Source organism: Erpetoichthys calabaricus, chromosome 1 (genome assembly GCF_900747795.2).
Source record: "Erpetoichthys calabaricus chromosome 1, fErpCal1.3, whole genome shotgun sequence".
In the NCBI taxonomy this organism is placed as follows: domain Eukaryota; kingdom Metazoa; phylum Chordata; class Cladistia; order Polypteriformes; family Polypteridae; genus Erpetoichthys; species Erpetoichthys calabaricus.
In genome coordinates this window covers 351,611,262-351,636,316 of record NC_041394.2, presented here as the reverse complement: position 1 = coordinate 351,636,316, position 25,055 = coordinate 351,611,262, and the positions used below count along the sequence as shown (strand labels likewise).

The 25,055-nt window shown below is 39.2% G+C and overlaps 1 long non-coding RNA gene and 1 pseudogene across 1 annotated transcript in view; one reads left to right on the top strand and one right to left on the bottom strand.

The window, feature by feature from the left end:
• Positions 1-25,055, bottom strand: part of LOC114668746 (zinc finger protein 208-like) — a 690,636-nt pseudogene that overhangs the window by 52,035 nt on the left and 613,546 nt on the right.
• LOC127527891 (uncharacterized) overlaps positions 1-25,055 on the top strand; it is a 406,786-nt gene that overhangs the window by 345,824 nt on the left and 35,907 nt on the right. The window lies entirely within an intron of this gene.

The window sequence follows — 25,055 nt, the reverse complement described above, 5'->3', positions numbered from 1 at the left end:
ATGGGTGATGCAAGGTTAGGAGCAGGTACATTGTAAATGGAGATAACAGGATTACTTGGTCACTGACCTGGCCACGACCCTGCCTGACTGTTGTGTCTGTGCATAGGAGACAATAAATATAATAAACAAGTGTGCCGTTCCTGATTGAAGCTGAATAAAGCTGGTTTTGCTAAAGTACTGAGACTAAGCCTCATGTTTTTGGGTGGAAGACAGGGACTTATAACGCAACCCGATCTTTTAGGATTTGCTTCTGTGGCGCTTCACTGATGCGCTGTGAGCCTGCTGTTGACCTGCCCCAGCAACATACAAACAATCTCCCACAGTCACTGCACTGTAAAAAATAAATCTTGCATGTGTGAAAACAAAAAATAAGTATACGCAAAATAATCATTACTTTAGTTAATACAAATGGGTTTACCCTTTTTATTAATTAATTCTAATTCAATAAAAAAATTAAGAATAATGCTAACTTATTATTTTTCTAAAATGTAAACATTTTTTATAACTTATTCTAAGTAAAAAAAAAAACTATACTCTGAATTGAACACATTTATGTTAAGTTAAATTTAATGACACGGCACTTCCTCTCACATCAATTTCTTGGTCTTTACAACAACGCATTCTGCTGTAACATGTATCCATAATAAGAGCTATTTTACTACAAATGTGTAAGTGTAAAGCATATTACTTCTATAATGAATAACTAGTATTTCATTTCATATAAATAGAGACGTAAGCAGTTGTTTTCAAGAAACCTTTCCCTTCATGTGCGAAACATGGCGAGCAAGGTAGTGTCTTTAACAACCTAGCTCGTTGGTTTGCTTTAAAAAGCAAGCACATTTCTCAGACAGTTATGTATGTTCATTTTTTTTTTTTTACATAAAATCGATTAAAACTTATTTTACATAGAAAAAGAAAATGACACTTTGAGATATGTTTGAGAACGATATGACGTTTGTCCTAAACTACGACCTGTAAACAACATAAGATGTTTGACCTCTTATTTAATTAGTGTTCTGCATAGGTAATGTATTCTCTGGTTAATTTTAAACACTGTGATTTATTTAGTGATGCAAAAAAAAAAAAAAAAAAAACTGTTGCGATTTCATATATCCTATTTTATTTCAGGATTTCTGCTATCACATACGGAAAAGGCGGCCATTCATTTAACCGGATATGCTGGCGTAAATTCAGGAAATGTTTGAAGAGCGGCATCTGCCACAGGATTTCGCTCCCACGTTTCCTTCCCGTTTACCTCTCATTCCTGGGACATTACTTGATTGAGATATACTTTGTGTAATTTATAATAAAAAAAAAAAAAAAACACATTTGCATTGACCTTAGAATGTCAGTAATTCAGTAAAAATTATCCTCCAACATTTGAGTAAATAAAGTTTACTCAATAGTGCAGTATATTAAATCTACTCAAAAATATTGCTTTTAATTTGTTGCCTTTTTTTTTATTTTTATAAAAAGTACTTTCAACACATTATTTTTTACAGTGTGCAATCGCGCTTCGGGTTGCACTTCAGCATGTCATACCTATTGGGTGGGGAGGATCCCAAAAGTGTTCAGAAACCTTACAATATGAAGAAAAAGAAAAGGATGATTCAGCTTTTGATTGATAACTGCTACACACAACATGCTTCCACATTTATATAATGTTCACGTTGAATTCCACCCACCTAATTGCACAGCAGTGCTTCAGCCATTGGATTTGGACATCATTCGCACCCTGAAAGTGTATTATGGCAAGGAAATGCTATAACTGGTAGGCAGGAGGAGATTAAAATTCACGCAAAAGAAGTTATTGAAATGATTGCAAATGCCTGGACACAAGTTAAAGAAAGCACTATAGTAACAAATGCAGAATCTCATTACAACAAAATATTTTGTAGGTCCCTGGGAGTTCGTTGTAATGGAATGTTACCTCCATTTTAGTTTGTTCATTGAACAGTTTTGTGTAACAGAAACAAATGAACAAACAGTGAAACACTAATCAGTCAATAGCTCAAAGTAGGATTTTTTTTTTTTTTTTTTTTAATTTTGAGCCACACAACAATGCAAATTAGTCGGCACTTTGATTGGTTTTCAGTAATTCTTTCTTTAAAACGATGTGAAGAAGAAAAATAAGACATTATTGCGTTTCTGACTATTTATTCAGCCAGTTGCTTAGGCAGACAGTTTATTTCCACCATTCATTCTAGAGATGATATCCCAGATACAAAAACAAATGTTCATAAGCGACCAGTGCTGGGAAACGTTACTTACATTCACTACATTGCTCATTAAATATAAAATCCTAATCTCCTCCAGTTCAGCGGGTTTCTTTTCCTCACTTTTCTTGATAGGGGAAAAACAGAGTCGGATTAAAGCTTTACATCCACTGCATGTGTTGCTGCTGATTTAACTGATCGGTTACTTAACTGAACTTCTCAATTTGCTACCAGCACTTTCCTTGGAGCTCATGATGGAGGGCACGTCACTTCTCTAAGGACAGTATCTCACATCCCAGTCTGAATGGTGAGATGAAATCTTCATCTCTCAGCAGCTTTGGCCGAGCACTTCAAGCTTACTGCATGGAGCCCATTGTTTGAAGGTTACCATTGCTATTACCTTATGAAAGCTCTCTGAAAGAATATTTTTTCTGGGTGGGAAAAAAAAATTCCACCGTTACTTTTACATAATAACAGTTCAGGAATTAACAATTTAACACCAAAAAAAAAGGGGGGAAATTCAGAACATTTAAATTCTTTGGGGTGGTACTCCAAGACAAAGAGGTTGATGCCCCCGGTGTAGATGTTCTCTAACTAAGCCCAATTCTGGAGGTGGCACCCAGTCTGATTTCTTTTGTGGCTCAGAAGATTCTGGTTTGTGAGACTCTTCGGCCACATTCAGAACAGCAATATGGCTTCTCGAGATTAATTCCTCCAAATTTTCTTGGTGTGTGTATGCGTAGCAAAGTGTATTCTGATTTTTAATTTGATTTTTTTGTAGCTTTAAGTTATGAATTTCCCCAAAAGCAATTGTTTGTGTGTACTTAGTTTTATACCAATGGTATTTTGTAGTATAAATGCTAATTAATGTGAATCCCCACAGACTTCAGGGACCCTCAAGCAACGGTGGATGCTGTACAGGCAAGTCTGCTCTCTCCAAGCCTTTTCTAATTTTATTCTATTTATTTGACATGAATATTATTTGGTAATTCTCAAGTGTTAAACAACAAAATGTGTGTGTCTCTCTCCCCCCCCACCCACCCACCCACTGTGTTCTTATATACAGTCTTTGTAGGTTTTATTATCAAAAGCAAACAAACAAAAACAAAACTAAATTTAAAAAAACAGCATTTCTTCTTTTAATGTGCTGCCACAGCATTTTAATATAATTCAGCATTGTGTACAACATGACCTTCTGGATACTTTGGATTTTCATTTTTATTTTACATTTATATTGTATTAATAGTTTGTAATTATTAGTAATCGATTTGATTTGTTATTTATTATTAAGCATTCGCAAGTCGCTGTTTGTATGGCACCCTGTTCTTTTTTTTGTTATGTAGCCCTTTAAAACGCAAGTTATGATGTGGTAATAGCAATGGTGTAATATAAATTTGATTAATACAGTTAAATTTATTGTACATGTTGTTAAAAAGTTATGTAATTATATTTCTACGGTTTTCAATGTAAAAAGTAAATGCTGGTATTTATGTTAAATTATTTGATTGGTTTGGAAAGTAGCGAAGGGTGGGGGTCAGAAGAGAGACGAGAAAAGAAACGAGAGAACTGTGCTTTTGTGCTGATTGAAATGTGGTCCATGGTAAACTTCAGCGAGGAGTTTAAAAAGAAAGAAAAAAAAAAAAAAAAAAAGATGACCAGATTCCAGTATGGTATTAAGAGTCGGGACAGAAAACGTGAACGTGTTGGTCGGACTGGTCGAGAACGCCAAACCGGTGCGCTAGGGAGCACTGTCCGTGAAATGCTGTACACGGAAGATGTCGGCAGACACTGGATTACATTGCCGATATCGGATATTGTTACAGCTGACCAACTATCGTGGAGAATCGATACTTGCTAGGAAAGAAATGAAAGGGGACGCACATCTGCTGGAAACAAGAAAACGAGACTCGTCTGCTCTTTTACAGCATAAGAGACTGTCGCCGAGTAACGTCACAATCACCTTCAAGTAACAGGCCTGCAACGCTTATCTGTGGTACCTTTTACCTGACGTTTGTTTGGTTACTTTTATTTAGTTTGCTGGCTTAGGTTTTATAAGGGGATTGTACTTGTTTATTGATATTTTTGCATTCATAGAAAGGACTGCTGGCTCAACACTGATATAGATTTCTTGGATTATTTAAGTGTATACTTTTGTATGGATGTGTTATATATATATGTAAATAGTTAATTTATTTAAAATAAAACATTGAACTTTGGCATTTTTTTTATATAATGGTTGGCTAAGCCATATAAGGGAAAAAAAAAGCGAAATCACGTTTGGCAGGTGGCTATAGTACCCTTATGGGTCTAGTAACAAATTGTACAATTAATGGTAGAGTTATGTAAAATACATTATTAACAAAGGTTTGTTGCTTGAAACAGTTGTGCTGAGAACACTAAGGTAAAATTTTATATATAAAGTTAGCAAGAACCCTCAGTAGGAGCAGAGGGGTGCTACAGTTAGTTTTTGAAAAAGTATGTTATTTTATTTTTTGTTATATAAAAATAGAAAAATATATATTATTATATAGCTGAACTATGATTTATTATGTGAGGTTATGTATATTGTAAAGAGTTCTTTTCTGATGAAATGTGTATAATATATTGTAAATAGTTCTATATGTAATACGTATGTTATGAAAGCAGAGTTAGACACATGGTGGAGGCTGTAGGGGCTTTGGTGAGAAGCAGTTTGTATGATGCCCTGTTTTTTAATTTGTTTCTGGAAAGGGAAAAAGCATATAAACTTCTGATTCTCCTTTGTGTTGACTTGTTTCTGACACAACAGTAAGTAGGATGGATTCCAGTCAGTTACATGTGCTTACTGTCTAGGCAGGAGTGAACCTCACTCTTTAGTCAGGACAGTTCAGTTGTACTTCTCTCCAATGTGAATTCTGGTGCGTCTCTGAAGAGAACTCCTGACAAATTTGTTTGCCACATTCCAAACAGCAATATGGCTTCTCTCAGAGATTAATTTGTCAACAATAGTTTAGTTTGCTTACTTTTCAGGACAGGAGTGAACCTCAGTCTCGAGCTTGATTTTCTGGACTGATTATTGAACTGCTACCCTTTCAATTCTGTTGTGAACTCTTGTGTGTCTTTGCAGATGGCTCATTACTGAAAACTGTTTACCACATTCATTACAGCAATATGGCTTCTCACCAGTGTGAACTCTAGTGTGTCTCTGAAGATGGCCCATTACAGAAAACTGTTTACCACATTCATTACAGAAATATGGCTTCTCACCGGTGTGAACTCTAGTGTGTGTCTGAAGATGGTCCATTACAGAAAACTGTTTACCACATTCAGTACAGCAATATGGCTTCTCACCAGTGTGAACTCTTGTGTGTCTCTGAAGATTGCTCTTCTGTGAAAACGGTTTACCACATTCATTACAGCAATATGGCTTCTCTCCTGTGTGAACTCTAGTGTGTGTCTGAAGATGGCCCATTTGTGAAAACTGTTTACCACATTCATTACAGCAATATGGTTTCTCTCCCGTGTGAACTCTACTGTGTTTCTGAAGATGGCTCATTTCTGAAAACTGTTTACCACATTCAGTACAGCAATATGGCTTCTCTCCCGTGTGAACTCCAGTGTGTTTCTGAAGAGCACTCCTGCCAGAGAATTCTTTTCCAGATTCCAAACTGCACTGATCTTTGTTTCCTATACAAGTTTAAAAGAAAAGGGGAAAAAAGAGCTTACTTTCAGTCCACTGCCTTATTATTAACATTAACTCACATTTAATACATGATGGCTGAAATTAGAAACAACCTTTGATAAGCATAATCAATTAAATAACTTTAGTTATACATGGAAAGCATATTCAATTTGTTAATTTTACATTTTCTATTACAACTACTTAGCAGGGCCACATGTATAAAACTTCCTTATGCTCGGCAACATGTGTAAGCCAATTCTCACAAAAAAGTTTGGATTTTTAAAACTAGAACTTGGTGTTTAAATTGGCTTAAAGTTATGGCAAGTTTTGAACATTTCTAAGTCCTGTGCAGACTTTATTTGTGTTGGCATTTTAGCAGCACCTGGTGGACAAACGAACTGAACAGAAAATCTCATTTCATTGCACATTTCACATTCTGATGTTTGACAGGCTACACAAGAAGTGAGTTTTGATACATCACAATGACATTTTGGCTCATGATGAGGACTTAGTTATACGCGGAATTAGACTCCCTACTGTCATCCTCTTTGAAGTGTGTCCTGAACATGTGCCTACATTACAGAGACCATCACACAATCTCAGTTCTCTTACAGGTCTTAACAGCTGTGGGTTATTTGACGTTGGTGGCTTTTCAGTGTGAACTGCCTGACTGGTGAGCGGTCTCCCAGTCACCCTGATCCACATCATGCCATCTGTATGGGGTGGTACATTTAAGATGTTACAGAGACACATGCAATATACTTCCTATCAGGTTGTGCAAGCTGTAATCAAAATGCAATCTGCAGCAACATCTTCTGTCATCAGCAGTGGTGGTCTTCCTTGGCCTATCTGTCCCTTTGTGATTACTGAGCTCACCAGTGTATTCTTCTTGTTGATATTCCACACAGTTGATTTAGGTCATCCTAACGTTTTACCAATGTCTCTAATGGTTTTATTATTGTTTTTCAGCCTCATAATGGCTTCTTTGACTATCATTGGCACAGCGGTTGTCCTCATGTTGAACAATGGCCACTACAAACTCCAAAGGGTGGAAGCAAGATGAGGTGTCTTAGGACTACAGAACTAAAGCAATGAAACACACCTGAGGAATCACAAACTCCTCTGACATCAATTGGCCCAAACATTACGGTGCCCTGAAACGGGGGGAATGATGTAAAAAAGTGCTGTCATTTCTACAGGGTGTGACAGAAATGTTTGCAAATCCCCTATAAATGAATATGTGTAATGTGAATTTAATTAATGAATTATTTAATTTGTAATTTTTTAAATCTGTTGAGCAAAGGAGTAAATGAAAATAAAATGTTTCTTTGTTTTAGCCATTACGGGGAGTACAGTATAAAACAGAATGCCATGCCAAGCATGAAAAAGGCACTTTCAGTAATCAGAATGTGTCCTCACATTTATGCACAATTAAACTAAAACTATTTTACATCAAAATGGCTTCTTTAATTCACCAAGGAAAAGAGACAAATGGATGAATGATGCCTCAGTGCCCAGGCCTACAGAAGCTGCTGTGACCTCGGAGAAAAATGAGAAGCTGTTGGTGTTTCACCTCTATAGGGGAGTGGCAGCTGACATCAGGACTGGTAAGCTTTCTGACACGCTGGTGACATTTATACTCACCATTATAATGTTTACGGGTATCTACTGTCAGGACTTATTTATGTTAACTAAAATTTGCCAGGTTTTCCTGAATATTTGCTCTAGTGTGTGTGTTCACGTATGTAATTATTATATCTGTTATGGCTCCAAACATCAATCAGTCTAAACCTGCACTCAATGAAGAGCGCTATAAACAATAAATACAACTGAATTAAACAGTAGCATTAGACAAATTCATCGGCCTTGAATTAAAATTGCCCAGTTTTTGCTGTTTATTGTTGACTGGTCTATCGATTTCATGACATGGAATATTTTAATCGGAAGGCACGCACAGCACTGACAGAGAGAGAGTGGAAAAAAATAACTGCTACATGGAAATATCTTAAAGTATCTGAAAAATGATAGGAAAGTTATATGTGACGTTTAAAATGAAAAATGTAGGTGTTAGTTGTAGTGGATTTAAATCTGCTGAGGGTGCAGGGGTTTCTGGGGACAAGGAGGCAGGCACAAAATTAAAGGGAGGCCAGTTCAACATAGGACAAAAAGTCTTTTGTCTTTGGTGTCTGGAGTTGCCTATCTGTTTGCCTTCCCGTTTTGCTACTTGTGTTTTCTCGTTTTGTCCTGGAGATCGTCTCCTGTTTTGGGTGTATGGACTGTCTGGTGTCTTCCTGCTGCATGAGGACTGTCTGAGGATTTATTGTCATCCTGTAAAGAAAGGAGCGCTCCTGATCCCATTGCCACGTCATCATCTCATCAGCAAATACCAGTAGGACTGACCTTTACATTCACATACAGCGTGCTGATCTCTGGACTACCTACCGCCATCATTTCATTTCATCAGTTTCCGTTTTCATGGACTTCATCATGTATGGTTCTTGTTAGTGGCTTGTTGTTGAATTTGTGTTTATTGTATATCGCTGTAAGGGGAACTGGGGTAGGATCATTTATTATTCTTTAATTTCTATTACCAGTTGCTTTTTTGTCTGTGCGAGGCAGTGTGTGTAAGTCGGGCCAAGGCTGGGTGCGTTTCTGGGATTCCCACTGAAAAAATAAATCATCTTATCGACATTGGGAAACTCAGCTGGGTTTTTTAGTCCACTAGAGATCTTTATGTGGAATTATCCCTTAACAAGTCTCCAACTGTGTCCTCATGTTCTTGTTGAACTCTTTTTAAAGTAGCAGCCAGGCTCCATGGCTCTAATTACTTTCATGATGTTAAACACTTCAGTCATGCCTCCTCTTAATCTCCATTTGCTTAAACTGAAAAGGTTGAACTTATTTAATTTTTTCTGATAATTCTACCTCTCACCCCTAGAATTAGCTTTCCTCTGGACTTTTTCTAGCACTGCATTGAATTTTTTGTAGACTGGAGACAAAAACTGCACACAGGACTTCAGATGAGGCCTCACCAGTGTGTTATAAGGCTTCAACATGATCTCCTGTGACTTGTACTCCACACATCAAGGCACTATATAAACTGAAATTCTGTTAACTTTCTTAATGGCTTCTGAACACGGTTTGGAAATTGATAGAGACGAGTCCACTATGACTCCTAAATTCTTCTCATCGAGTGTACTTGAATTTTCAGACCTCCCATTCTGTATTCAAACCATACACTTTTACTTCCTATGTGTAATAATTTACATTTTCTTACATTAAATTTCATCTTCCAGAAATCTGTCCAAGCCTGTATGCTGTCCAAGTCTCTCTGTAATAATTCAATAGATCCTCGATTATCTGCTAATCCACCTCTCTTGGTATCATCTGAAAATGTAACAAGCTTGTTATTGATATTCCTATCCAGATATTCAGTATATAAAATCCTAAGCTTAAAAGTATAATGATTTTGTGCAATGATTTTATGTGATATTTTTATGTCACACTTTAAAATTGGACTTCTTTTAAAACCTACATATATATGTTTGGTATCATTCTTTTCAGAATTTATTGAACTTCAACGTGATGTTGTTACAATTTTCAGATTCTTAAAATTAAAAAAACATCAAGAACTCCCGTCCTGCAAGACGAGACTTTGTGCCAAGAGATTTAACCAGGCCCGGGCCGTAAATAAAATACAAAGAGTAGGACAGCTGCTGTACAGGCTTTTAAATGTTCAAAGCGCTGCACAAGATGCAGATCAAGCAGCATGGCAGCAGCCATCCAGCAGCTGATCGAGCAAAGAGGAGGTAAAAAATGTTATCCATTGTATCACCGTTTAAGAGGGGGTTTCAGAGGAGCGGCCGCGTTCCTTGGGGTGTGTTCAGCCCCCCTCTTCACAACACCAGTGGCAGAAACGCGATGTGGCTGATGCATAGCGCAGGCCAGGGGGTTGGCAAGTGAAGCGAGCAGGGGGTGAACCCCCTAGTACTTTACATTTTCTTACATTAAATTTAGTCTTCCAAATTTTCCAAATCCAAACAATTCAACAGATTCTCGACTCACTGCCAATCCACCTATCTTAGTATAATCTGAAAATTTAACTAGCTTGTTATATATAAATATTTGGATAGGAACATGAATAATAAAAATAGCAATGGCCCCAGCACTGACCTCTATGGGTCACCACTCTTACAATCACCCAATTATCAGCCAAATATAATAAGGATCCTCGCACCATCACTCTGCTTCCTGTGTCTGAGCCAATTCTACACCCATCTACAAACATCACCCTGAATTGCCACGTCTTTTAGTTTGATGCCCAACCTCTCATGTGACACCTTATCAAATGCTTATTGAAAGTCAAAATAAATAATCTCTTTTGCTCCACTTTGATTCTACCCTTTTGTTGCCTTCTCACAAAATTCCAGCATGTTAGTCAAACACGACCTTCCTCTTCTGAACCCATGTCGACTGTTCAGAATAACTCCTGTCCTTGCCAAGTGTTGCTCAATCTTATCCTTAATAATTCCTTCCATTAATTTTCCAGTGATGCACATTAAGCTTACTGTCCTAAAGTTGCTTGGATCTGCCCTGTCACCCTTTTTATATAATGGGATAAAATTTGCCATTTTTCAGTCCATTAGAATACAGTAATCCCTCGCTATATCGCGCTTCGCGGCTTCACTCTATCGTGGATTTTATATGTAAGCATATTTAAATATATATCGCGGATTTTTCTCAATTTTTTTTATTTTTAATAAATTTGCAAAAACCTCAAGTAAACTTTTTTTGTAGTTTTCTAGTTTGTATGGCGCCCATGTGCTTGTATGCATGCCTGACAACGTCCTAATAAGACGATGGATGGTGTCCTGGGGGATCTCCTCCCAAATCTGGACCAAGGCATCACTGAGCTCCTGGACAGTCTGAGGCGTCGGATGGACCGAAACCTAATGTCCCACCCAGAGGTGTTCTATTGGAATGAGGTCAGATGAGCGAGCGTGGGGTCCAGTCAAAGGTATCAATTCCTTCATCCTCCAGGAACTGCCTGCATACTCTCGCAAACAACATGAGGCCGGGAATTGTCATGCACCAGGAGGAACCCAGGAGCCACTGCACCAGCATAGGGTCTGACAATGGGTGGTCCAAGAACTTCATCCCGATACCTAATGGTAGTCAAGGTGCCGTTGTCTAGCCTGTAGAGGTCTGTGTGTCCCTCCATGGATATGCCCCCCCCCCGCCCCACTATACCATCACTGACTGACCCACCACCAAATCAGTCATGCTGAAAGATGTTACAGGCAGCATAACGTTGTCCATGGCTTCTCCAGACCCTTTCACGTCTGTCACATGTGCTCTGGGTGAACCTGCTCTCATCTGTGAAAAGCACAGGGCGCCAGTGGTGGACCTGCCAATCCTGGTATTCTATGGCAAATGCCAATTGAGCTCGACGGTGCCCACTAGAGGACGTCAGGCCCTCATGCCACCCTCATGAAGTCCGTTTCTGATGGTTTAGTCAGAGACATTCACAGCAGTGTCCTGCCTGCTGGAGGTCATTTTGTAGGCTCTGGCAGTGCTCATCCTGTTCCTTCTTGCCCAAAGGAGCAGATACCAGTGGGTCCTGCTAATAGGTTAAGGACCTTCTAACGAGTGGCCCTGTCCAGCTCTTCTAGAGTAACTCCCGGTCTCCTGGAATCTCCTCCACGCCCTTGAGACTGCACTGGGAGACACAGCAAACCTTCTGGCAATGACAGGCACGTATTGATGTGCCTGCCAATCCAGGAGAAGTTGGACAACCTGCGCCATTTCTGTAGGGCCCAGGAATCACCTCATGTAACCAGTAGTGACACCAACTGTAGCCAAATGCAAAAACTAGTGGAAAAAGAAAAAAAAAAAAAAAAAAGATGAGGAGGAGGGAAAAATGGAAGGACAACACAAAGGATATCATTATAATCTAACAAAAGCATCACTGCACATCTCAAACTTGTAAAAGTTCACCTCGATGTTCCAGAACAGAATGTTCTGTAGACGAATCATGAAAAAGTTCAACTCTTTTGTCAAAACACGTGACACCATGTTTGGAGGTAGGAGACAACTCTACACTGATACTAAAGCCTCAAGGTGAAGGGAGCATCATGGTTAGGCCTGCTTTGCTTCTTCAGAGCATGGAGAGCTTGACACGATCAAAGGGACAGTGAATTCAAATTATCATCAAGAAATCTGACAGCAAATCATCAGGATAGTAGAAGCTTAACAAAAGTTGAGTTATGATACAGGACAATGAGCCAAATCACAGGAAGAAATCAAAAAAAGGAAGACTTAAACAGAAGGAAATTGGTGTTCTGGAACGGCCAGTAAGAGACACGCGATGCTGTCGCCTGACCTAATGAGAACTGATCAGAAAAGAGCTCAGGAATAAAAGGATCCAAAAAGGTTTGGACAGAAGGTATGGATTAAAATTCAAGGCTGATCAGCAGGCACATGAAGTTTGGTGGAGGCCATTACTATTAAAGAAGGGTCAACCAGTCTATAAAGACAGGAGGGTCACAGAGTGGACTGTGAATGTTCAGGACTGACAACAAGTCATCCAATTGTTTGTGAGTTATTAGCTTAGGACAACTGTGCTGGCCTATATTTGGAGCATAGTTGAAGATCAGACCACATTGTTAAGATGAATTAAAGCAGATATCTAGGGAATTCCAAAAGGTTCACAACCTTCCTTTGCAGCTGTACATTTGTATAGCACTCTTTACCAAGGACATGTTTAGGACTTTTGCATGAAAAATTGCAAACCTTACATAAACATTGATGAAATCTCAAACCACATTTAAGCACACAATAAAACACAGTATTTCTCATAAAAACCGCAAGACTCGATCTTTCAAGCCCATAAACCCCAACCCTAAAACTTGCCCATTTTTTATTTTGCACTTACTTTTTCCGGACTTCTTTGTAGATGGTGGCCAATTTTCCTGAGCTCTAACAGATGTAGTTTTCTTAGTCCTCTTTGGTTTAGACTGTAATGATTCAGTCTTCACATTGACAGAAGGCTCAAGAGATGAACAGTGTCTGCTTTGAGAAGAGTCTAACCAGGTCACCACTCCATCTTGACACCCATCATGAAGGTGGTCTTCTTTTACACTGTTCAGATTTGTATGGTTGTGTGTCTCAATACTGACAGACTTCTCTTCAGCTTCTTCTTTAATGTCCACTGCCTGCAGTTCACTGTTCTCCTCCTTAATGCTCAGACCTTCCTGTTTAAGGTAGATAGACGCCAACTCACAGTCCTCCTTCTTAATATCCATGATATCTCTGTCCACATCACAGCTCTCCTGTTTCACATCCATTGAAATGTTCCAGTAAACATCAGCTTTTTCTTTTTCTCTGTAAAAAGATCAGGAATTAATTTCAATAAAACTTCATCACTTAGATCTGAAGTCACTTAAATGTCATTTCACAACACACTCTCTGTTAAGGATTATATAAGACCAGTAACGGTCGTACTGCACAATAACGTGCAGTGTATACACTTGACTTGAGCATCCCTAGTTTTCTTACTCTTCCTCTGTCTCTGTTTAGCATTCGTTTGCTCAGAGGTTGATGTGCTTGCTGCTTCCTGAGCAGTTCTGCTTTTCTCCACCCTAGTGGCCCGCTGCTTCTCTTTTGTCGTTGGCATCTTTTCGCGTTAAAACCAATTAAGTTAGTTTTTGTGTTGCAATTACTTTGTATGTGTTCTTTAATTTTTCACTTAAGCTGGCACTTAAGTCTTCAATCTGCCTCAAGAATGATTAGCGAAAGTGGTAGGGAATGAGAACAGCATCCATAAGCATGAATCGCACGGCCACCCTGCTGCGCGCTGCCGAGAGTTGATTCTACAATAAAATAAAATAAAAATAAAGAGTAATAAAAATCATCACCCCAAAAGCGGAGAGTAGACGTCACGTAGTATATGTGCACAAAATTTCAAGTCGATAGGTGAAACGGTTTGCAAGCTACAGGTGATTTAAAATCCTGGACAGACAAACTAACAGCCATAGTAGCATATTACTGTATATAATAAGATTGACCGTTTGTAGCATGCCGACAGTAACACATTACTCTTTATTTCAAATTATCAGTGGAGGGAAGGTCCAACAGGCTTAAACAAGAAGAACAACCTACTATGGGTAACCCATATGAGGAGAAACCAGATAAGTAGCAACCAATTACTAACCTTCATGAATATTCCACTCAAAGAGGATCTTGATAAGAGGAGAGAGGTCAGGTGGTATGTAGGGATGGCCATTATTTACCGACTCAGTACCAATACTGCGGTCTGAAAGCTGGTATTGATACCAAAGTCAAAAGACTCAGTATCGATCTAACACTACCTTGGCAAAGCAAAGTTAGATTTGTAAATACATCTTTAGAACATGGGAGAATAAATATTATTAATAATAATAATAAAGGCAGAAACAGGGCACACATGAAAACTGCACATGGGAAGTAAACAGGCTGAGGTTTAAACTCGCACTACTGGAGCTGTGCGACAGGAACACAGACTTCAAATTGTTAATAACTTCTTTAATACTCATTATCAGGCATTACCAGTTGAACTTTAGCACCAAAAGATATAAAATTGTGCAGTACGGTGGGACAGGATTAGGGAGAGAAAAAAAAAATCTAATCCCACTCAATGCATGGAAATGTATGCTGTTTAAACTGGATTAAACAGTTTACAAAAACCGTACATTGGCTCCAGCAGACCCCTGTGACCCTGTAGTTAGGATATAGTGGGTTGGATACTGAATAGATGGATGGATAAACCGTATGGAGGCTTCATCAAGTATTCAGAGCCTTTCATTTTCTGTACACTTGATTGTGTTTCAGGTTTAATTTTAATTGGATACATTTGACTCATTTGCCCATCAATGTACACTTAATAACCCATAATGACATCATACAGTACTGTGCAAAAGTTTTAGGCAGGTGTGAAAAAATGCTGTAAACAAAGAATGCTTCAGAAATATGAATAATGATGGTTTACTGTTATCAATTTACAAAATGCAAAGTGAGCGAACAAAAGAAAAATCTAAATCAGATCAATATTTGGTGTTACTACCTTTTGCCTTCAAACCAGCATCAATTCTTATAGGTCCACTTGCACAAAGTCAGGGATTTTATAGGATTCTAGTCAGGTGTCTGATCAACCAATTCTACCAAACAGGTGCTAATGATCATCAATGTCACACGTAGGTTGAAACACAGTCATTAACTGAAACAGAAACAGCTGTGTAGGAGGCTTAAAACTGGGTGAGGAACAGCCAAACTCTGCTACCAAGGTGAGGTTGTGGAAGACAGTTTCATGTCATGGCAAGATTGAGCAGAGCAACAAGACACAAGGTAGTTCTACTGCATCAGCAAGGTCTCTCCCAGATAAAGATTTCAAAGCAGACTGGGGTTTCAAGATGTGCTGTTCAAGCTCTTTTGAAGAAGCACAAAGAAATGGGCAACGTTGAGGATCATAGACACAGTGGTCAGCCAAGGAAACTTAGTGCAGCAGATGAAAGACACATCAAGCTTAATACCCTTCGAAATCAGAAGATGTCCAGCAGTGCCATCAGCTCAGAACTGGCAGAAACCAGTGGGACCCAGGTACACCCATCTACTGTCTGGAGAAGTCTGGCCAGAAGTGGTCTTCATGGAAGAGTTGCAGCCAAAAAGCCATACCTCAGATGTGGAAACAAGGCCAAGCGACTCAAGTATGCACGAAAACATAGGAACTGGGGTGCAGAAAAATGGCAGCAAGTGCTCTGGACTGATGAGTCAAAATTTTAAATATTTGGCTGTAGCAGAAGGCAGTTTGTTCGTCGAAGGGCTGGAGAGTGGTACAATAATGAGTGTCTGCAGGCAACAGTGAAGCATGGTGGAGGTTCCTTGAATGTTTGGGGCTGCATTTCTGCAAATGGAGTTGGAGATTTGGTCAGGATTAATGGTGTTCTCAATGCTGAGAAATACAGGCAGATACTTATCCATCATGCAATACCATCAGGGAGGCGTATGATTGGCCCCAAATTTATTCTGCAGCAGGACAACAACCCCAAACATCCAGCCAAAGTCATTAAGAACGATCTTCAGCGTAAAGAAGAACAAGAAGTCCTGGAAGTGATGGTATGGCCCCCACAGAGCCCTGATCTCAACATCGAGTGTGTCTGGGATTACATGAAGAGACAGAAGGATGTGAGGAAGCCTACATCCACAGAAGATCTGTGGTTAGTTCTCCAAGATGTTTGGAACAACCTACCAGCCGAGATCCTTCAAAAACTGTGTGCAAGTGTACCTAGAAGAATTGATGCTGTTTTTGAAGGCAAAGGGTGGTCACACCAAATATTGATTTGATTTTGATTTCTCTTTTGTTCATTCACTGCATTTTGTTCATTGATGAAAATAAATGATTAACATTTCCATTTTTGAAATCATTCTTTGTTTACAGCATTTTTTCACACCTGCCTAAAACTTTTGCACAGTACTGTAAATACATTTTCAGAAAAGTTTAAAAACTGTATTCTCTCATTTCAACAGTAGAAATATTCAGACACTTTGCTGTAGCTCTTCAGATTGTGTTCAGGTGCATCCTGTTTGCTTTCATTCTTCTTTTGATGTGTCTAAAACCTCATTGGTGACCACCTGTGACAAACTGACTTGATTTGACATCGTTTAGAAATGCACACATGTACCTGTGTATGCAAGGGCCCACGACTGAAACTGCATGCCACAATGAAACCTAAGCCAAGATATCCAAGGAACTCTCTGTAGACCTCTGCAATCAAATTGTGGTCAGGCATAGATAAGGACAAGGGGATAAAAACCATTTCTAAAGCTGTGCGCATTTCAAGGGATACTCTGGCCTCCAATAATTGTGAAATGGAAGAAGATTGGCACCACCAGGATTTCACCTTGAATGTGCAGTCCAGCCAAACACTCCAAGATAGGCATTGGTCATGAAGGTGATGAAAAACCTAATGGTTGCTGTAACAGAGCTTCAGAAGTTGGGAGAACCAGTTAGAAGAACTAACATCTTGGCAGCACTCCATCAATCAGGCATTTATGGTAGACTGACTAGATGGAAGTCATTATTGAGTAAAAGGCATATAATGGACCAGTTGGAGTTTGCCAACTGACATTTAAAGGACTCAGAGCATGAGGAAAAAGATACTCTGGTTGCATGAGACAGAATTTGAACTATTTGAGCAAAACTTCAAGCACTGTCTATGGCAAAAATCAGGCACTACTCATCATCTGCCTAATATCATCACTTCATTGAAGCATGGTGGTGGCAGCATCATGCTATGGGGTGCTCCACAGCAGCAGGGATGGAAGAAGTGGTCAGAACGGAGGAAAGAATGAATGCAGTCAAATACAAACAGAACCTTGAGCAAAACCTGCTCCAGAGTACACACAGCCTCAGACTGGGGAGATGGCTTTCCTTTTAGTATAATGACATAAAGTACAGTATACCACCAAGACGATGATACGCTGGCTTTGGGGCAAGTTTCTGACTGTCCAAGAGTGGTCCAGCTAAAGACCACACTTAATAGAACAGCTGTGGAGAGACCTGGCAGATTTGCAGATGCTTCCCATACAATCTAACAGAGCTTGAGAAGATCTCAGGTCAGGTCAGGCTGGGGAGCATGCACGGGTACAGCGGGTCACCACACCCACCACATGACAAAACAGCTTGCGGTCCTTGTTGGCAAACCCCTGTTCAGTTCGGTCCTGCAATTGGTCCTCCAACTTGCAGGGAAAACTTGGGGGTTGGTGGCAGGATTGGCCCGCCAACCACCATAAAGTAACTTCACACAGCTGCAAAATGGAAGGCAGATCTGCCAAGAAGAATTCAATAAACTGCCTAAATCCTGGTGTTCTCAGCTTATAGAGACTTACTTAGGAAGACTCAAAGCTGGAACTGTTGCCAAGGGGGCTTCTGCAAAGTACAGATGTAAGAGTCTAAATACATATATGAATGAGAGGTTCAGTTTTTTGATTTGCTTTACATTTGCAAACCTTTCAGAAGACATTTTTTCACTTTGTCATTACATGTTATTCAGTGTACATTGTTGGGTAAAACTGACAAATTTAAAATTAAACCCACAGCACAAAGTGTGCAGAAAGTTGATGGACGACCTTTGCCAGTTATTAACGTCTACAGGAAAATTAGAAAAATTACAGTGAGGAACTACACTTATCTCCCACTCTATACATTTGTATTCATTCTCATCTTGTATTCTGTCCACCACAGTCACAGACTCAAGTTCTGCTCAGTTTGTTTTTCTCTTTTACTTATCAGAATTGTAAAGTTCTGTTCTGATGACATTGTGATATGTAGCGATAGTAGTGAGCAGGTTGAGGAGACCCTGGAAAGGCTCTAGAGAGGACAGGAATAAGGGTCAGTAGGAACAAGACAGAAAATGTGTGTGTGAATGAGAGGTAGGTCAGTGGAATGGTGAGGATGCAAGGAGTAGAGTTGGTGAAGGTGGAGGAGTTTAAATACTTGGGATCAACAGTACAGAGTAAAAGGGCTTGTGGAAGAGAAGTGAAAAAGAGTGCAGGCAGGTTGGAATGGGTGGAGAAGAGTGACAGGAGTGATTAGTGACAGACGGATATCAGCAAGAGTGAAAGGTCTAGAGGACGGTAGTGAGACCAGCTATGTTATATGGGTTGGAGACGATGGCACCGACCAGAAAGAAGGAGACAGAGCTGGAGGTGGCAGAGTTAAAGATGCTAAGATTTGCATTGGGTGTGACGAGGATGGACAGGATTAGAAATGAGGACATAGAGGGTCAGCTCAGGTTGGGAGACAAAATCAAAGAGAGGCGAGATTGCGTTGGTTTGGTGCGGAGGAGACATGCTGGAAATACTGGGAGAAGAATGATAAGGATAGAGCTGGCAGGCAGGAGGAAAAGAAGAAGGCTTAAGAGAAGGTTTATGGATGTGGTGAGAGAGGACATGAAAGTGATGAGTGTGACAGAGGAAGAGGACAGAAAAAGATGGAAAAAGATGATCTGCTGTGGCAACACCTAACGGGAGCAGCCAAAAGAAGAAGACATATCAGAAGTGTAAAGTAGTAATGGGAGGAGGGAAGCCTCAAGAAGCATCGAAACATTTGAAGCAACGGCATTGAAAATTATGTTGAAGCATTTAACACTCACCTCTCTAGTGACATCTACTGGCCATCTGCATTAACTTTCACACAAACGGATGATTAACTTCAATAACGTCTATTAAACTTTTACTACTTTTACTTTTCAATTGCTAAAGGCTGGCAATGAAGAGAAGGGTACAAGAGGAGTCTGAAATTTCTACAGCTGAAAATGGATAGGAAATATGAGAAGCATTCAGCTTTTGGTAGTAAGAATCTGCCATAAACAGTCAGATCTCTAGTCAGCCATGAGTTAATTGTTTTCTTAATGGAGAAACTAGCACACTGTTTTTATTATTTGTTGTTGTTTTGTTGATGTTAATTTCCAAGTAAGTAACTATTTCAACAGGAATTTCACAGAATTTAGTTTGATTACTTTGTTTCAGCACCAGTAGTTCACATTTGCTTGAAAATGTTTCAATAACATCAAGTGCTTTATGCACTTCACTGACATTTAAAAAAAAAAAAAAAAAAAAAAAAAAAAAGTAGTGTCATCTGCCAGCTGTGAGATCCTTATTTCTTTTTTTTTTTTTTAAATTGAGTTTAATACCTTTAAGTTCACTTTGAGTGACCAACAAACAGAAGTAAGGAGAAAATGCAGGGGTTATGATTGATAAGGGGCAATGTTGACAAATTCCTCTGTGAATTTCAAGTTGTGGGGAGGTTCCATGAGAAACTTTAACTGAGCCATTACTTCACTTATAAACCGTCATAATTGCTTTTACAAAAAAATAAAATAATTAAATTTAAAATTTTTGTAGGGTTTCCCTAAATTCGTAAATACATTTTTGTCAAAAGATAAATTCATGTCTTATTGTGTCAAATGCCCTTTGAAAATCCAGAAATAGAATCACTGGGTCTCCAGAAAGCAATTCATTATATTAAGTCAAGTCTAAAAGCAAACAGATATTATTAGAAATAAAACTATCTTTAACATAACTTGACTGACATTCGTCAACAAGGTCATTTATCCCAAATTTCAGTCCCCAACCCCCGGGCCGCAGCCGTCTGACAGCCGGGCCGCGAGAGAACTGCCGGCAACGGAGACTCACTCAGACTTTTCAGAATGCTTGGTGGGCGGGGCTTTGCAGCGGCACAGAGAGAGGAGAGAGACCGAGGTGAGAGAGTATTACAATAGTTATTTTTATGGTCCCGACAGTTTCCCATATGACACGAGTCTATAGAAATCACGTTACTACGAAGTACATTCAGCAGATGCTTTCATTACAACGAAGTGACCTTGAAATGCTTGAACGAATCATCCACAGAGCAGTAAGATCTGAGGTCACAGCTCAGTTGTGACGTTTGCACAACGATCCCCAAACAGAAACATTGTAAAAAAAAAAAAAATCTCTTTCTTCGAACTTTGCCTGTACTGTTTTTTTTTTTTTTTGTTTGCTGTTTTTGTTTTCTGTGGTTTTCAGTGATACCTTTTGCTTATTGCTTGTCAACATTTGAAAAACATCCATTGGAATTTAACTCATTGTCACCCTCCTATAGAAACGGCAGACACGAAAAAAAGATAGCAGTGTTAATGTCTGTGATGCGCAATCTGTTAGAATGGCAAATGCAAAGCACATGTCTTTGTTCTATGCAAAAAAAGAAGAAATCTCGGGTTCAAACGTACGCAAACTGGTTAATAACTTAATAATAATAGAAATGTTATGTAAATTGTGTATAAAACTGCACCCCCCCCCCGGACCGGTCCGTGGAAAAATTTGCATCTAATAAAGTGGTCCTTGCTGTCAAAAAGGTTGGGGACCACTGTTTTAGAGAATACCAAGGCTAGTATCTTGTAATCATTGTTCAAAAGCATTTCAGGATGCCAATTATCCAAAAGTAGAATATCTTTATTAGGCTTAGGAATTAAGGTAATGATGCCTTGTCTCACTGAGTTAGGTCATTCTCCCGTTTCAAAGTCTTTGAAAGTTGCTAGTAAAAATATGAAATGTGACCTACGTTCCCAAGTAATTTATTATCTTTTAAATTTTTGATGGCCTATTTCATTTATAATTATATGCTGGGACCCAAATATTTCAAAGGCCTTGTCAAGATCACTATTTAATATATAAAGTTCTTTGTAAAAAATTAGTTGTAAATCCTTCAATTAATGTAGGATTCTCACAAAAGGACCCCATCAATTATGATCTTTCAAAGCATGTTGATTTTACCCCTCTATCTTCTAGACTTCAAAAAAAAAAACAAAAAAAAAAAAAACACAAAAATGTTTCTCCTTTTTCCAACCTCTGTCTTCTTGATCTCACAAAGCCCCCTTTTGCCTGGTAAACATTTAAGTTATTAGCTTCTCTGTATCCAACTACATACACATATACATACATACACACTTCGAGTTATTTATTTATTTTTTAAATTAAGCTATGTTTCAGACAGGACCACAACAAGTCAAAAGTTTTACAACACCATAGTTTTTCTTCAAATTTAATCAGTTGAAATGCAATGAATTACCTAAAATGGTGAAAAGGTAAGCAGTAAACTATCAGAGGTTTACATTTAAAGCTTAGGTTTGCAACAACTGAAAAAGGGAATTTCAGGGAAAAACTAATAGGTTACAACCTACAGATGTTCTGCAGCAATTCAAGTAAATGAAGCCTTGAATGTTGAAGCAAATAATTTGCACAGGTGTCCCAACTTGTGTTGATTACTTACAAACCCTGTGTGTCTGAAAGCACAGTTGGACAGACTGCTACTACACCCTCTGAAGTACCACTTGGACAATATTCCAGTGATAATGGCAAGAAAATGGCAATTAACAAATCAAATGAGGCAGGGCATCCATCACTTCCATTAGATGTGTAGGCCTTTCATTTAGAGAAGTGTATAATGGTATGTGACTCTATCCCAGATGTGTTTTCCTCTTACCATAAAGTTGACCACTTCACAATCAAATCAATCAATATCTCTCTCTCTCCAAAACTGGTCCCGCCCACACGCAGCTGACACAGCATTTCTCAATTCCTATTCGTCCTCCTCCAAACCCTTCCCCACATTCTTCCAGTGCAATTCTTGCAACAAAACTTTTCAAACGTGAACCTCAACTTGCTAAACACAAGAAAATGAATTCTTCCCAACAACTATATGAGTGCCAGAAATGCAATAAGAAGTTCACTACACAGGATTGCCCGACTAAACACAACAAAACTCATTCACAACTCTTGCAATGCAACATCTGCAATGTGACATCTGCAAAGCAACGTTTCCAAACCAACGCAGTCTCAGCAGACATACACACAATCCTCTTCCCGTCACCACAGGTACTTCTTCACCTCATTCCTGTCTTCCCATCCAAGAATACAACATTGGGACTCCAGGCCAGCAGTGCAAACACTGTCATGCACTATACTGTCCTGCTGAGCGAAATACATCCAACAAGTACTTGGTGCTGCCACAAGCTTTCCCACCTTTGCGGGAGCCACCTGTGTCTTTACAACAGCTTCTTATACAGCAAACATCAGAAACTAAAAATTATTGTGAACACATTCGAGAATACAACTCTTCTCTAGCGTTTGTTTCATGAGTGCACAGATAACTCAACCTCCTGGCCACGGACCATACTGTTTTAAAATACACGGGCATATTTATCACCAAATCTCTCCACTATACACTAACACTTCTACCTCTCCAGGATCTGGACAGTTGTATGTTTTTGACACAGCGCAAGCTACCAAAGTACGCTTACAAAATAAAGCAAATTCTGCATGCAGCGAAAATTTACTTCTCCAGCTACATTGTATGCTCAGAACAATCAACCCCTTTGCTAAATCATACAAACACATGCATGAAATCGCTCAGTCCAATCCAACAGCATCTGTACGAATGGTTTTCAAGGAAAACACTAGGCAGGATTTCCGACGATACAATGCCCCAACCTGTCACACGAATGTTGCAGCGATTTTCTTCGGAGATGGCAGCGAAACCGCCTGCCGAAAGGGACAGTTGCATCTATCCCAGAGGCAACTCCTGTAAACAGATTTCCACACTCAATATGAATTGTGATCCTATGGTTTACCCACTTTTATTCCCTTATGGAGACATTGGCTGGCACAAAGATTTACCCGATAAAAGAACCACCAAGTGAATAAGGCTTACTCAATGCCAATTTTACGCGTACAGATTAGCAATGAGGAATACATTTAGTATTTTGCACTCCAGCGGCAAACTATTCCAACAGTACGTCGTAGATGCGTATGTTAAAACAGAGATCATGCGTCTAAACTATCTCAGATTACATCAACAAGATCTGCGCATGGAACAATACAAAAGATTATCAGACACACTGCAAGCAAATGCTGAAAATAACAATGTACGTGTAGGCAAAATGATCATATTACCGTCCACATTTCCAGGGAGTCCAAGATACATGCAACAAAACTATCAGGATGCCATGGCCATAGTACGTAAATTGGGAAAGCCGATTTATTTATCGCTTTCACATGTAATTCTGCTTGGCCGGAAATTCTACATGCACTGTCAGATACCCAAGAGCAGAGCACAGACCTGATATTGTAGTACAAGTAGATCTTTCGACTCATTGTCTGTCGTCTCCACCAAAACACCTATTCACAACTGCGTCTTCCAAGAAGTATTTATTTCTGTTTGATTTCTGAATTCCTTCTTTTTCCATTCCTATTCTTACACCGCCGTATGTTACAGTGGGTTTCAGATATATTTTATATATAATGTGGATGAGAAGGTCTGTGATACAGTTTGCATATTTGCAGCTGGAGATCCACAAAGGGAGAAAATGAATCATGTATCATAGAGTAGTTTTTATTCCTGAGCTTTCACTCTTGCCAGGGGCCTTCATCAGAGTATAACGCTTAGACTTACAAGAATCAAAGGCAATATATATCAAAATTGACGAGTAGGTGGGGTGAGGGGGACAAGTTAGTGTGATCAGGAGTGGGGGTTTGGGGGGGGGGGGGGTATTGGTTGTAAAGTTTTATTTATTATGAACACGTTCTTCTTAAGTTTGCATATTCTGGGTTTATGTCCAAATGTCCGTTGATGGCATTCTCGTTTGATAGCCAAGATTCAGCTAGCTCTCTGGCACTTTTAGTACTGACCTTAAATCTTACTTGTACATTGTCCCAGTGCGATTCTTTTTGATGTTTGTCCTATGTATACCACTGGCCAAGAACTGCATGGAATGCTATAAACTGCGTTTCGTCTTTCTGATGTCGATTTCTTGATTTTAGCATTGAAGAGGACCGTGTGCAGATTGTTCATGGGTTTATGTGCTATTCTGATACCTGACTTGGTCCGTATGTGTGCTGCACCTTCAAACACATTGTGGTGATAAGGAAGTGAGTACCAGGTGGGGTGGGGGTTCTGGTTCAAGTCGATTGCTTGCCGAGTTTTTTTGGCATCTGAAATTGTAGCACATATCCTGACCAAGTCCGGCATCAGAATGGCACAAAAAACCACAAACAATCTGCGCACGGTCCTCCTCTGATGAAGGCCCCTGGCATGGGCTGAAAGCAGGAATTAAAACTACTTTATTATACGCGATTCATTTTCTCCCTTTGTGGATCTCCAGCTGCAAATAAATAAATATCTCACAGTTTGTTATCGATAAATGGACTTAACATATCAGACAAGATAACTGCATATTGCACTAATTAAATCATAACACTGACCCACAAATGACATTTCAATGGCTAACTTAAAGCAAATGGTGTTGACTCCATCTGTACCTTATTAAAAACAAAATGAGAGAATTCCTGCCTAAAAATATGTCACTAATACTAACCAGTTAATAAAACACTATGCAACAAGTCCCTCAACATAAGTGATGCTTGTATGTTCGGTAAAGGGGCTGAACATTCTATCCTACAGGTTTATTTTTAACCAAAAAAGAAACATAACCAATTGTATCATAAATATTGTAAGTCACCTTGAATAAAGGCATCGGCCAAAAAAAATAAAGGTAAATGTAGTTGAGCGTTTGACCGCTATTTTTGGATAAGTCCATTATTGAGCA